Source organism: Electrona antarctica (genome assembly GCF_951216825.1).
Source record: "Electrona antarctica genome assembly, contig: scaffold_25, whole genome shotgun sequence".
Lineage (NCBI taxonomy): Eukaryota > Metazoa > Chordata > Actinopteri > Myctophiformes > Myctophidae > Electrona > Electrona antarctica.
This window is the reverse complement of record NW_027637034.1, coordinates 1,277,740-1,292,105: the sequence shown is the minus strand read 5'-3', so window position 1 is coordinate 1,292,105 and position 14,366 is coordinate 1,277,740.

Here is a 14,366-nt window from a genome sequence, read left to right as displayed (position 1 = left end):
CACGACACGTCAAGCTCGTAGATCGGCTATTTACGGTCATTAGCTATTTTAAGTTGAAAGAGTATTTGATGTGATCAAACTAGGAATAGGATGCAAGTTTAGAAGCATCTTCCATTAACATGAATGAAAATAAAATGCTGTTATGGTTCCTTCCTACAAAAACAGATAAGGCAACATTTTCATATAATTCATGAGCTATGCGTGGTCAAAGTTTGCATTTTCAATTGAGTGCTATAGCGCCACCCTTTGGCCAATGGTTGTGGTCTTCGCATCCTCACCGTTTGGCATGGCCCTCTACCATATTTCCAAATTTCGCAAAAAAAAGACAGAACTGCTATTTTTGGCGGAAGGAGAAGAAAAAACTAACAACAATAAAAGACCAAGTCCTTTCAGGACTGCTTGGTCCTTTCATAATAACATTTTTTTAAACCAAGGCTTGTTTTGGTCCAGTATGTTAAAGTGAATGAGTGAATGTGCTATTTTTGTTTAATAATTAATGTTACATAGCATTGCAATCAGAGTTTTTTTGTTCAGTAACAGGGGTCTTCCTGTCTCTCCAGGTGTTATGTAGCACTATATTGGATCACTCCAATATATGATATTTCCGCCACCAGGCGGAGCCATCGAGTGGACTTACGGATGATTCCCGTGCTAATACACGGGAAGTGGTGTGTGGCGCACGCGTGCATGCGTGCGTTAAGTCTGAGCATGACACTGGCAGTGTTAATGTAGGAGTATAAATAGTAACACCTCAAATGCAGCTAATTTAAATTAAACTTCAGTTTTATGAAATTGAATCCAAGCAAAACAAATAAATACAGAGTGTTTCTCTGTCACTTGACAGATTGAAATCAGTGAACACAGATTTGATTGATTTGATTGTCTATGACTGCCCTCTGCTGGTGTAAAACTGTCACAACATGTGGACCCACTAAGTATATAGTTAAAAAACAAAATAATTGATAAAAGAGATTTTCCAATGGATTCTATTAGTATTGGGTATGCTAAATAACATACTAAAACATTGGGGGAAAATAACTTCTGGAAAGGCATAATTTTCAAGATGGCGTCCACGATGGCTGCCACGAGCAAACCTCTTGAGTCCCATTGCCCCCGCCGGCGGGGGCAGCGGCTGTCCACCTCTGAACAGCGCTCAGCGGGTCAATGGAGACCCAATTGGTCTCCGGTTCCAACTCCGATGTTGCGGATTTACCCCCTTTACCCCCCTGGGGTTTAAGAGGTTAAAATGCCTATAAACTGGGATGTAATACATACAAAAAGTTTTAAAATGTTGGCATGGTGTTAGGTATGGGCATAAGGTTTTCAAAAACCATTGCAAACGAGTTGGGTTCGCCCCCTAGTGGTCCGTTTGCAATGAATCCTATGTTCATCATCATCATTATTCGACCGCGGTCGAGATCGTGGATTTCACAATATCACGCCAGTTCCTGCTTACTGATGCCTGTGTCCCTAGCGATGACATCAGGGAACGACAGTTTTCTACCTCTGGTCTGCTTTGAGGCAGGACTCCAGAGAAGAAGGGCAGATATAACCTCATTGTCAGCTCTGTAGCAGTGGCCGGCAAGCTGTGTTCTTCTGGATCGGACTAGTGAAGAAACACGGGGAAGGTTGATTAGTCGATGGGTGGCTCTTCCAAGACAGATTTTGCTCTCTCATTAGAAGGCGGGTGTAAGTGCCATCCAACCGTTTCTCTAGTTTCTTTGAAAGTGTCCATGTCTCGGAGCCATAGATTAGAATCAGCTCAACGGTCAACATATATCCTATGTTAAATAGGCCAGCATTGGATTCATTGCAAACAGACCACTAAGGGGCGAGCCCAACTTGTTTGCGATGGTTTTTGAAAACATTATGCCCATAGGCCTACCTAACATCATGCCAAATATCTAAAACTTGTCACCAAGTGCATAATTTATATGATTTTTTACATATTAAATCCCAGCTTTATAGGCATTTTGCAGCTATCGTGGATGCAATCTTGAAAATGATGCCTTTCCAGAAGTAATTTTTTCCTACATTTTTAGTATGTTATTTAGCATACCCAATACTAATAGAATCCATTGAAAATGTTCTTTTATCAATTATTATGGTTCTTAACCATACTGGCCCATTTAATATTAGATTCATTGCAAACGGACCACTAGGGGGCGAGCCCAACTCGTTTGCGATGGTTTTTGAAAACCTTATACCATACCTACGTAACCTAAAAATATATATATATTTGCCCCCTCAAAAATCACAATTGACCCCTCAGTCATTTCATCCTGGCGCCGGGCCTGAACCTACCACCATGCCAAAAATCTAAAACTCTAAAAATACAAAAAACGAACTATTTTAACAACAAATAAAAACTATAGACAAAAATGTTATGGGGTACTATAAGGGATCCAGTAGAAATAATTAGGCATGTCATTTTATGCGTGGGTGTGGTGTCTCCCTCCGAAAATATAATCTGCAAGCCCACAACGCGTCACATCGGGCCACGCTGTGAGCTTGTAGATTGGCTATTTTCAGCACAATGCCAAGTATAAGTCGACTAAATCTAGACTAAAACTAAATGTAATTTTATTCAAAATACTATGACTAAAACTATAATAATGTGCGGAAATCTTTGTTTTTTCCTGACCTTATTACTTTACCTTTGGCGCTCTCCTCCATTTTTCTAAATTGCTTTAAACATACTGTCTACAGTCTCCGAGTGTTGCTTTTGTTCAATGTTCAGTCACAGTGTGTAAAATAGATTATTCATACAATTTAGCACATTACTCTGCAAATAGAGTATCATCTTATATTTGTGTGGAATGTAGGCTACATTGTACAATATGATGAAACAAAGCTTCATCAACTATCCGGTCGTTGAGATGGACAGACGTGTTTCGTCTCGCTTTCATCTCAATATAAACAGCCTTTATTCCAAACTGGCCGAAATTAGAGAATTATTCCTTACCGGCAAGGCAAACATTTTGTGTTTTTCTGAGACCAAACTAGATGAATCCATCAGGGACGCTGAGATCGAAATTGAGAACTACTCAGTAGTCAGAAATGATAGAAACCGTAATGGGGGTGGTGTTTGCATGTATATCCACAAAGATACTGAATTCATTACCCGTACAGCATGTTGAAATTGAAACTGTGTGGGTTGAATTCATTTTCAAAAATGCGAAATCAGTACTAGTTGGCACAGTCTACAGACCTCCTGATCAGCAAGGCTTTTATGATATTCTTGAGGGTTGCTTAGCTGAGGAGGAGGGTGCAGAGAAAATCCTGATGTGCGATCTGAATACAGACGTACAGCGTAAAGAGGCGCCTGTTTTCAAATCATTTAGTAGGTTTTGTGATCTGCATAGTATTAGCCAGCTTATTACCCAACCCACTAGAGTGTGTGTTTCTACTCAAACTGTCATTGATCTCATTCTGACCTCGGACAAATCCAGAATCTCCAAGAAAGGTGTTATTGTATGCGGGCTTAGTGATCATTTCATGATATTCTGTACCCGCAAAAAACAAAAAACAAAGTCTGGCTGGCACAAAGCAGTCATATCAAGGGACCTCAAAACCTACTCTAGTGAGGTCTTTAACCAAGAATTGGAGAGTCTGGATTGGTCCGATGAGCTTAACAGCACACTTGTCGAAGAAGCTTGGCTTGGCTTCAAAACCAAATTTACATCAGTACTGAACAACATGGCTCCTCTGAGAACCATCAGGGTCAAAACCCGCTCGGAGCCATGGATGAATTCGGACATAATGACTGCAACGAATGCCAGAGACAAAAAATGCTCTGAATTTCTAAAATGCAAGTCAAAGCTTGCCAAGCGCTTCAACAGGGGTCTCCAAGCTCAGCTGGACAACCTAAAAACCCAACGAAACAGGCTAAGAAATAATGTTACTGCCATGATCAAATCCGCCAAAAGTAACTTTATTAATAATAAAGCTGAGGAAAACAAAAACAATCCTCGAGAGCTCTGGAAGCTACTCAACAACCAACTAGGCTGTAGTCAGAAACTGAAAACCAGGTTTTCAAACATAAACATTAAAGCGAACAACACTCTCATCACTGACAAGCTTGATGTGGCCAACTACTTGAACATCTTCTTTACAAACATAGCAACAACGCTGGTTAACAATCTGCCCTCCCACTCTGGGCTCTTTGGTGTAGAGCACATTCAAACCTTCTACAGAAACCTAGGTGTTTGTAAAGACGATTTTAAACTAGTTATGGTAACAACTGATGAGGTACTTAAGAAACTGAGTGCCCTCCAACCCCACAAGGCCACTGGCCATGACAATATTCCCTCCAAATTTCTCAGAGACTCAGCCATCTCTATAGCTCCAATCATCACCCACATAGTAAACCTCTCCATCAAACAGGGACAGGTCCCCCTAGATTTCAAACTGGCCAAAGTAACCCCCCTGCACAAGAAAGGGAGTAAATTAGACCCCGGCAACTACCGCCCTATTTCTATTCTAAGCTCCATCTCGAAAGTGATGGAAAAAATAGTCTATGAACAGGTTGAAAAGTATCTTGCCACTAATAAATGATTGTACGAGTTCCAATCTGGCTTCAGAACATCCCACTCCACTGACACATGCCTTCTCTATTTGAGCGACCACATCAAACAAGAGGTGGACGCTGGCAAATACTGCGGCATGGTCATGCTGGACCTCCAAAAGGCTTTTGACACCGTGAACCACTCCATACTGGTTAACAAGCTAAAAGCAATTGGTTTCGATAGCACATCCGTGAGCTGGATGCAATCCTACGTGGAGGGGAGAGAACAGATGGTGGAAGTTAACGGAACACTGTCCCCCCCCCCCCTCCCAGTGAGCTGTGGCGTTCCACAAGGAAGCATACTAGGGCCTCTACTGTTCCTAATATATGTAAACGACATGACTTCAGCTTGTGACTGCAACTTGTTCCTGTTCGCAGATGACTCGGCACTGCTGGTCTCGGACAGGGACAAACTGCAGGTTGAAAATGCCCTCAGCTCTGAACTCTGCACCTGGCTCGCTGATAACAAACTATCTTTACACCTGGGAAAAACTGAATCCATTCTCTTTGGATCTAATTGTAATCTCAGCAAGGCAAATGGCTTCTTGGTTAGAGTGGGTGACAATGTTATCACACGTAAAGATTAAATTACCTACCTAGGTTCCATCCTGGAGGCTAATCTTTCCGGTGATAAAATGGCCACCAACGTAATCAAAAAAGTCAACCAAAGAACAAGATTCCTTTACAGGATCTCCTCACTGGTCGACAAAAACACCTTGAAGACCTTAACAGGAGCCCTTGTACAAGGCTTCTTTGACTATGCATGCACCTCCTGGTACCACAGCACCTCAAAGGCCCCTAAAACCAGGCTCCAGACCTCCCAAAACAAACTGGTCAGGCTCCTACTTGGCCTCACCCCCCGAACCCACCTCACCCCTGCCCACTTTGACAGACTGGCATGGCTTAGGGTCGGCGACAGAGTACAGCATCTTGCAATGGGTCTGGTCCACAAGATTCGATACTCCACCAAGATACCCATGTACCTGTGTAGATACTTCCTTAATGTTAACAAAGTCCACACCCACAACACCAGAGGGAGTGCAACGAACCATGTTCAACCCAGATTCGGCACAAACAAGGGACTAAATTATTTTCGCTCCTATGCCACCAAAATGTGGAACGCCCTACCAACAGTCATTAAGACATGCAAATCCCTTGACTCCTTCAAAACCGCTCTCAAAGGGCACCTACGGATGGCTGCAATTCGAAACTGGCCCCCGTAAAATCTGAATCCCCCCCCCGTCGCCACCCCCCCCCCCCCCCCCCCTTTTCCCCTCACTGTCCATGTTTCTTTTCCCTTTTTACCTCCATTATGATGAATTCCTGTACTGTTCTTTGTCTATATAGATGTGTCTATTTGTACGTCTCTAAATGTTTTGATGAATTGAACATGGTGGACCCTGTTGTAAACAAGTGTAATGCTTAATTGGGTCGTCCACTCACAGTTAACAGCCTTTGTATTGAGTTTGTGCTTGAAATGTACTGTAATTCTGCAAACTGTTAATACAATTTTCAATCAATCAATCAAATCATGTCATGCTAAACCAGTATAAACCAGCTGCTCCATGGATATGGAGTTATGTGTAAATATGTAGACATAATTGTCTCTTGTGCTATTTCTGCTATCTGGCATATAGGGCGTCTTTGGAGTTGCAATACCAACCCTTGACAGCCCATTCATCCAAACAGAAAAGTCTAATCTGAATCTGATTGTATTAATTATAAATTACGTGAAACTCACTGCAGCTGCTGACCAAACTAATACATAGCCTTTTTTCTGTTTGTTTGTGTTTTTATTTATGTATTTAATTGAGTCATTCCACGAAACCGGTACGTTTTGCAGTCCCTATGACCTTTTAAGGTGTATTTTATCGATTGAGTCACCACATCTTATTTTTAAAAGCTTTTTTCATCAATTTAAATGTTCCCTTTAATATTGTGTAAATAGTACATGGATTTTATCTTCATATCAGAAATTATCTTGCTATCTTTCAGTAGACACCCCCTATTTTGTCCATTTTTTCATGTCCCCAATGGCCTTCGATGAAAGTGGACTTGAGATATGACTATTAAAAATGTACAGAAATCCATAAATTATGCCATTCACATGTACATCTATCGGTGCTTTATTGCTGGTCATGTTTAGTTTTTGAATAAATAGATGATTAATCATTAAAATAGCATTATATAGCTCTGTCCCCCAATCGCACTCAACCCCGTTACACAAGTAATTCTCCCCTCCAATCTCATGCATGCCATGTGGTCTCCATGGGGTTGACACAACCCCGTTATAATTTTCAACCACGTTACTATATTATTCTATATAAAAAATACATACAAATATGAATTGAATGCCTGAGATGGGAAATTATGTTTTTCTGATAGCTAAAGATGTCCATAATATTGTGGGCTATTAAGAAAAGGCCAAATCGTGCCGGTTTTGTGAAATGACTCAATTATCTATTAATGTATTCCTATACATACTGTACTGTTTTATATATTTTCATGATATTGTATTTTGGTGTTAGTCTGTCTGTCTGTCTGTCTGTCTGTCTGTCTGAAATGGAAACAAGCTCCCAGCTCTCAGGGCTTTTATATAATTATTTTAGATAATTGGTTTTAGATCATTGATTTTAGATTATTATTTTAGATTATTGTTTAACTTCTGTACCTCTGTCCTTTCTTTCACAAACTGTTAATAAAGTATTCAATCCGTACGTCCAGTTACACACCTCCTCCACCAGGGGGCGAAAGGAAGAGACTTTGCATTGAGCAAACGGCCTGGAGGATCCATTGGTGCGCATGCGCTCGAAAGTTCGAAACACGTTGATCCGGAAACGGAAGTAAGTGCGTGTTGTTGTTGCGGTTAGCACTGCAATATGGAGTTTGTTAGCATTTAGCTCTGGTTGTTTAAACGGAGTGCTGCTAAAACGACGTCCCATAATGGAGGTCAAAACGACTCAAATGGAGTCTGTACGGCTGAAGATACATGAACACATGACGTCGGTGGGAGAGGATATATTGTGTGTTTTGGACAAACAGCAGCAGAGTGGTGGTGCTGATGTTTGTTGTGTGAAGCTTGATGTCAGAGTGTTTGTGTTGGAGCGTCTCAGTTTGGCTGCTCAGGTCATGGTCAACCTCTTCCAGAGAGAGATGGAGACACTAGAAACTCTGCTGGAGAAACAAAACAAAGTGCTGGACATTGATGTTGATATGGATATCGATCTACACACTGCAGGTATGTGTGTGACACACACACACACACACACACACACACACACACCAACACCACCAAACTACACACTGCAGGTCAGTAAACTCAGTTTAGCTACAGGTAGCATTAAGCTAGCTGAACTGAACTACATTTCCCAGTAGCTTCACGTTTTTCTTTATTGGTAAATCTTGTGTTCAGGTACATAAGAGTAAAACGTATTGTCTTCACCAATTGCGCGCGCGCGCGCGTGTGTGTGTGTGTGTGTGTGTGTGTGTGTGTGTTTTGATGTGCTCATCAGTGGTATGGCCGACTTGGTACTGTACAATTTACAATTACAATTTAGGCATTTAGCAGACGCTCTTAATCCAGAGCGATTTACATTAGGCAAGAACAAAAGTATGGGAATACATCACATATATAAAATGCATTTATCAAGAAACATGCGTAAGCTAAGAACGTAACTAGAGCATATCTATATAATGACACTATACATATTAACTACATATATACTATACTATGCTATACATATGTACTATGATGTGCTATGACTACATACAATGCAATTATTGTGCTGTCTACATGACATGCTATAAGTCTGTTTCAAATGCTATCTAAGTCTAAAAAGTGCTATCTAAGGGGGTAGGATAAGTGCTACCCCCTGTAGCTGGGGATATTGCTCATGTTATTTTAAAAGGCTTAAAAAGGCATCTATCAGGAACTATTAGGGGACTAACGAATACTGGACAACTCACCCCGGTGAGTTGTCTTCACTTTCTGACATGGCGGGGTGAGTTGTCTGTACTTTCCGCTGGGGCGAGTTGGGCGAGAAAGGACGGACAGCTCACCCCGGTGAGTTGTCTGTACTTTCCGTGGCACCCATTACAGTAGGCCTAATTCGGATCTAACTATCGGTTCCTACAGACATGCGCAGTCACGCGCTAATTATTTATTTATTTAACAGTAAAATCCGGTGAAACACTGTTGTACTCTCTATGCAGCATTGAGGGGGGGGGGGGGGGATCGTTTGTGGATAATGTTTGCGCTTCAAAGGCAGAGTCTCACAGCTGTACAAAGTTGCTAATTAAGACGCACGCATGATCAATCAATCACAGTTCTAATAGGCCTACTTATACTGACTGGATTACATCTGAATAGCAAAGCAATATTGCCCCCCCCCCCCCCAACAACGATGATGATGGCTACTGCTAGTTATACATTAGCATGTGAGAAATTACAAGTGACCTTATATAACCATTCAGCCATCTGGAGTAAATGAATTAGGAGGGGTTTAACACACACACACACACACAATTTACAATGTTTCTATATTTAAATAAACTACATTACATTTGACCGTACATTTGACTCTTCTGTTATATTCTTGTGAAATATTCAGTAAAGTATTATTGTGCAATATTCAGTAAAGTATATAAAAGAGCTCAAAGGCTACATATTCAGTCAGACAACTCATCCCGAAAGTGAAGACATCTCACCCCTGGTGAGTTGTCCGGACGTTCGGGGTGAGATGTCCGGACAACTCACTTGGAGGGGCAAAAAGGGTGAGTTGTCTTGTTACCGGACTGAATATATTAGGGCATTTGAACATTGATGCTTGTCAGTCACAATGTGGGACAGGGTCTCATTTTGTGGGATGCTTGAAAAGTCTTGGAAATGAGGGACTGTCCCACGCAAAGGGAGACATCTGGTCTACGTTCTGTGAGGCCCTCACCGTTTCCATGTGAATCCTGAGTTCTACATGTTTCTCACTGTTCTATTATAGCAGCTGGGTTTACTTTTTATCATTGCTGCCGGGCAGAGAAACCTTGTATCTCCATAATTCAGAAGGAGCGAGTGCATTCTCCGACACCGGCAATCAGACGCGGGCGGCACCTGCCTGGGAAGGTGGGGGGATTAGTGGAGTTCCGCGGCAGTGTTGGTTTGTTTCGTGGCCGACGCCGCAACTGCCGACAACAGTCACGGCTCACGATATGCGTTGCCAGTTAAACATCACCCGTGTCTTCCCTGTGAGGTTAGGGTTTGGGTGTCGGCGTTGCTGGTTAAAACTCACCCATGGCTCCCGAAACAGCTGTGTCTTCCCTGTGAGGTTAGGGTTTGGGTGTCAGCGTAGCTGGTTAAAACTTTCTGATTAATAATTTAAATTAATTTTGTCTGGTTCAGTTTTATACAGGTGTTTATAAAGTTTAATATGATAAATATATTATACTCCTTTCATGACACATGATCAGCGGCAGCCTTTTTATGAAAGTTGTTAATATCACATCAAATTCCTTATTAAATTATTTATTATATTTCTTTATTCCAGACCAGTGTGTGGAGTCCAGTCTGCAGGTGAAGATCAGTTCTCCAGCCATGACTGTTTCTATTAAACAGGAACCTGAATACCACCTTACACAGGAACCTGAAGACCACCTTAAACAGGAACCTGAACACCACCTTACACAGGAACCTGAAGACCACCTGGATCTCAGTAAGTTTAAATTACTCTGTCTTTATTTGTTTTATTGGTGAAAGTGGGTCGGTACTGAGGGTGTAAAGATGAACCGATATCACCCGGTTATCGATTTTAGCATTAACAATGTGACTACATTGATCGTATTATGAATGGGACGACGGTTCGGCAGTAAAAGTATGAATGGGTTCACTGAAGCTTTGCAGTTAATTCTACTTCAGTATTAACTAACCTGCTGAAGAAGACTCACTGACCTAACATTCAGGTCGTCTCACATCTTCTATGAGAACACTACAATGTAAACAAACGGCCATACAGCACAAAGCGCAGTCCGCGCACCATCAAAGTTCAATTTAGGAAAATGTGGCCAAAGAGTAATCTGTTGATACTTTTTCCAGCCACTACTCCGCACTGAGGTACAAGATCCAAACCTTTTATAGAGTCTTTGTATTTTTTCCTAGACTTTCTGCACATTCTTGTGTGTAAAGAGGAGGTCTCACCTGAAGAGGAGAGGAGCTCCAGTCTGGTCCAGGAGGAACCACAACCTCCACAGATTAAGGAACAAGAGGAGCTACTTCAAAGACCAGAAGAGGCTGGTGGGTCAATGACTGTTTTCAAATACGCAATAAAAATACTGCTTAACTAAATACTGCTTAAATAAATACTTTTACATTTTGAAATACATTTTAAGTAGGGCTGTCAAATGATTAAACATTTTAACCAGATTAATCTGAGTTTATAAATATATTAATCACGATTAATCAGCATTCAAACTATGTCCAAGATTATGCCATGTTTTACTAGCTCACGATACCACACACGTTGGGCATTGCTTGCACGAAACAATGCAAGTTGAGCTTCACCACTGGCATACAAATAAACGCACTGTAATACATAATACCCAAAGTGCAAAGTGCAACGTAATAGTGCAGTGTAATAATAATAGAGTTCAGCAATGCAAAGTTTAATGCATAGTCCAAGTCCAGTACAGTACACTTATAATACTATAGAGGGGGGTCAGGGATGGGGTAGGCGGGGGGCAGGTTGTTCATTCAGCAGCCTGGCAGCCTGTGGGTAGAGGCTGTTGGTCAGTCTGCTGGTTCTGGACCGGATAGATCGGTATCTCCTACCAGAGGGCAGACGTTGGATAAGATGGTGTGCTGGGTGGAACTGGTCCTGTAGGATGTTATTGGCACAGCGTAGGCAGTGGGAGGTGAAGACTGTGGAGATCTCTGGGAGGCTGGTCCCAATGATCCTCCCTGCAGCCTTGACCACTCTGTGGAGGCCCTCCTTCTCTGCCCTGGTGCAGCTGGAAAACCACACCAGTTGGTGAGCACACTCTACTGCACAGTGGTAGAAGTTGATCAACAGTCTCTGTGGGAGTTTTGCCCATCTAAGTTTCCTTAGAAAGAAAAGGTGTTGCTGTGCATTCCCCACAGCAGAGGTGATGGTGGTCCTCCAGGACAGGTCGTCGGCCATAGTCACACCCAGAAACGTAAAGTTAGAAACCCTCTCCACCTCCTCATTTCCGATGGAGAATGGCTGAGATGTCCGGAGACCTGCAGATATCTATGTTGTTAGCGTTGTGGACATTGCCTGCCAATATAAATGTGTGTTTGGACACTGATGTGGAGGCTGGGAGGCAGAGATGCTGCTACTCTGTCATATCTATTTCATATCTATTTCAGGATCATTAATCTGTTATCAAGCTGATTGGCTGTTTCAATTATGCAATGAAAAAATACTGCTTTAGTTTCTAGATGTGCTTTCATTTTGTTCTTTCATTTTTAAGTGGTGCAGCCACTCCAATGCACAGCAATGCGTGTCCCTGACTTCCTGGCTGGGTCTGTCTGTCCGTCCAAGCACGGAAATAGCGTTATAGCGTTTGTTGACTACCAAGTGTCACTGTTGCGCAGCCTAACACACACACACACACACACACACCAGGGAGGGCGGCTTGTACAGTACAGTACTACAGCACGAGTACAGTACAGCGCCACTTGGTACAGACGGGTCTGATTTTCATTTTATTTTATTTTATATGTAAATCATTCTGGTTCATAATACAGTATAAATCAATTTAGTCTGGTTCAGTTTTCTACAGGAGTGTTATGCTGTTTATGACACATGAACAACCTTATTATTAAAGTTGTTACTAATGTCACCTTCATTCCAGACCAGTCTGTGGAGTCGAGTCTGCAGGTGAAGATCAGTTCTCCAGCCACGACTGTTTCTATTAAACAGGAACCTGAAGACCACCTTAAACAGGAACCTGAAGACCACCTGGATCTCAGTAAGTTTAAATCACTCCGTCTTTATTTGTTTTATTGGTGAAAGTGGGTCGGTACTGAGAGTTTAAAGATGAACAGATATGAATCGGTTATCGATTTTAGCATTAACAATGTGAATGCGTTGATGCATTAACCTCTGCTTTGATCAAAATGTATTCTGAATGGGACGCCGGTTCGTCAGTAAAAGTATTAATGGGTTCACATAAGGCTTTGCAGTTCATTCTACTTCAGTACCAGTAAGACGCCTGAGGGCGAGAAGCGACCTCAGGTCGCGTGCACGCATCCACCTGGGTGACGGCAGACTGCTTGGCATGGGGGGTAAAATCTTAATTTTTGGGCCTGTTAAGAACTCTAGTTTTCGCTGGCTGCCGAGCGCGGCTGCACTAATAACTTTGGGGCAGGCCCATCTAGAGTTTAAATGGACAGGTATCGGTCAAAAGGGAGACATTGAAGAGGAAGGATGGATGTAGGATCAACATATGGCATGTCAGAACAGGTCAGCTCCATATATGGAGATCTTAGGGTTTGAGGTCAGATGTAGAGTTGCTGGCCAATATTGATGAAATCAGGGATCTCCATTTACAGTATGGGCTTAATATTGATGTCATGTGATGTCACGTGTTCCATCCCTGATGATGTCACGTGATGTCAGACGCTCTCCCACCCCTACCATATGGTTCCGACACACCAACTGACGGGAAATGTGCGATTCCATAGTTAACAACTAACCTGCTGGAGAAGACCTGACATTCAACTCGTCTCACATCTTCTATGAGAACGCTATAATGTAAACAAACGGCCATACAGCACAGAGCGCAGTCAGCGCACCATCAATGTTCAATTTTGGAAAATGTGGCCAAAGAGTAATCTGTTGATACTTTTTCCAGCCACTACTCCGCATTGAGGGATAAGATGCAAACCTTTTATAGAGTCTCTTTGTATTTTTTCCTAGTCTTTCTGCACGTTCCTGTGTGTAAAGAGGAGGTTCCACCTGAAGAGGAGAGGAGCTCCAGTCTGGTCCAGGAGGAAACACAACCTCCACAGATTAAAGATGAACAAGAGGAGCTACTTCAAAGACAAGAAGAGGCTGGTGGGTCAATGACTGTTGACATTTTTCAAATAGGCTAAAGAAATACTTATTTCATTTTGAAATAGATTTTGAGTAGGGCTGTCAAATGATTAAACATTTTAATCGGATGCATCTTAGTTTAAAATGTATTAATCACGATTAATCAGCATTCAAACTATATCCAATATTTGACCATGTTTTACAAGCTCACGATGCCAAATTTTTTGAGCAGCTTGTAGATTGGCTATTTGTGTTACTTTTTGACTTTTCTTTCCCTTTTACAAATTCAATATACAATTTATTTTCAGCTGATGTTCACATCAGGATGGGATAATTATTTTAGCACTTGAACAACTAGTGACTGCTCCTTTTATACTGAACAAGACAATAGACTTGGTAAAGTTTGATTTGAATATGTAGTATAATGAAAGGTCTTTCTACTGGTGATTTCCACAGAGCACCACAGAGAGAGGTCTACAGTATCTAGAGAGATGGCCTCCAAAAGACATTCAACGTTGTCAGAGGAGCAGCCAGAGATGGACCAGAGACATGGACTGTTTGATGCAAGGATGCAACCTGTAGTAAAATTGTACAAGATAGGTATGTAGTGTTTTATTTACTGTGGTTTAAACCTGTAGTAAAGTTGCATACAATTTACAATTTAGGCATTTAGCAGACACTCTTAATCCAGAGTAATTTACAGTAAGAAAGAACAAAACATGGTAATACATCAAATGCATGAAAAAAAATCAATA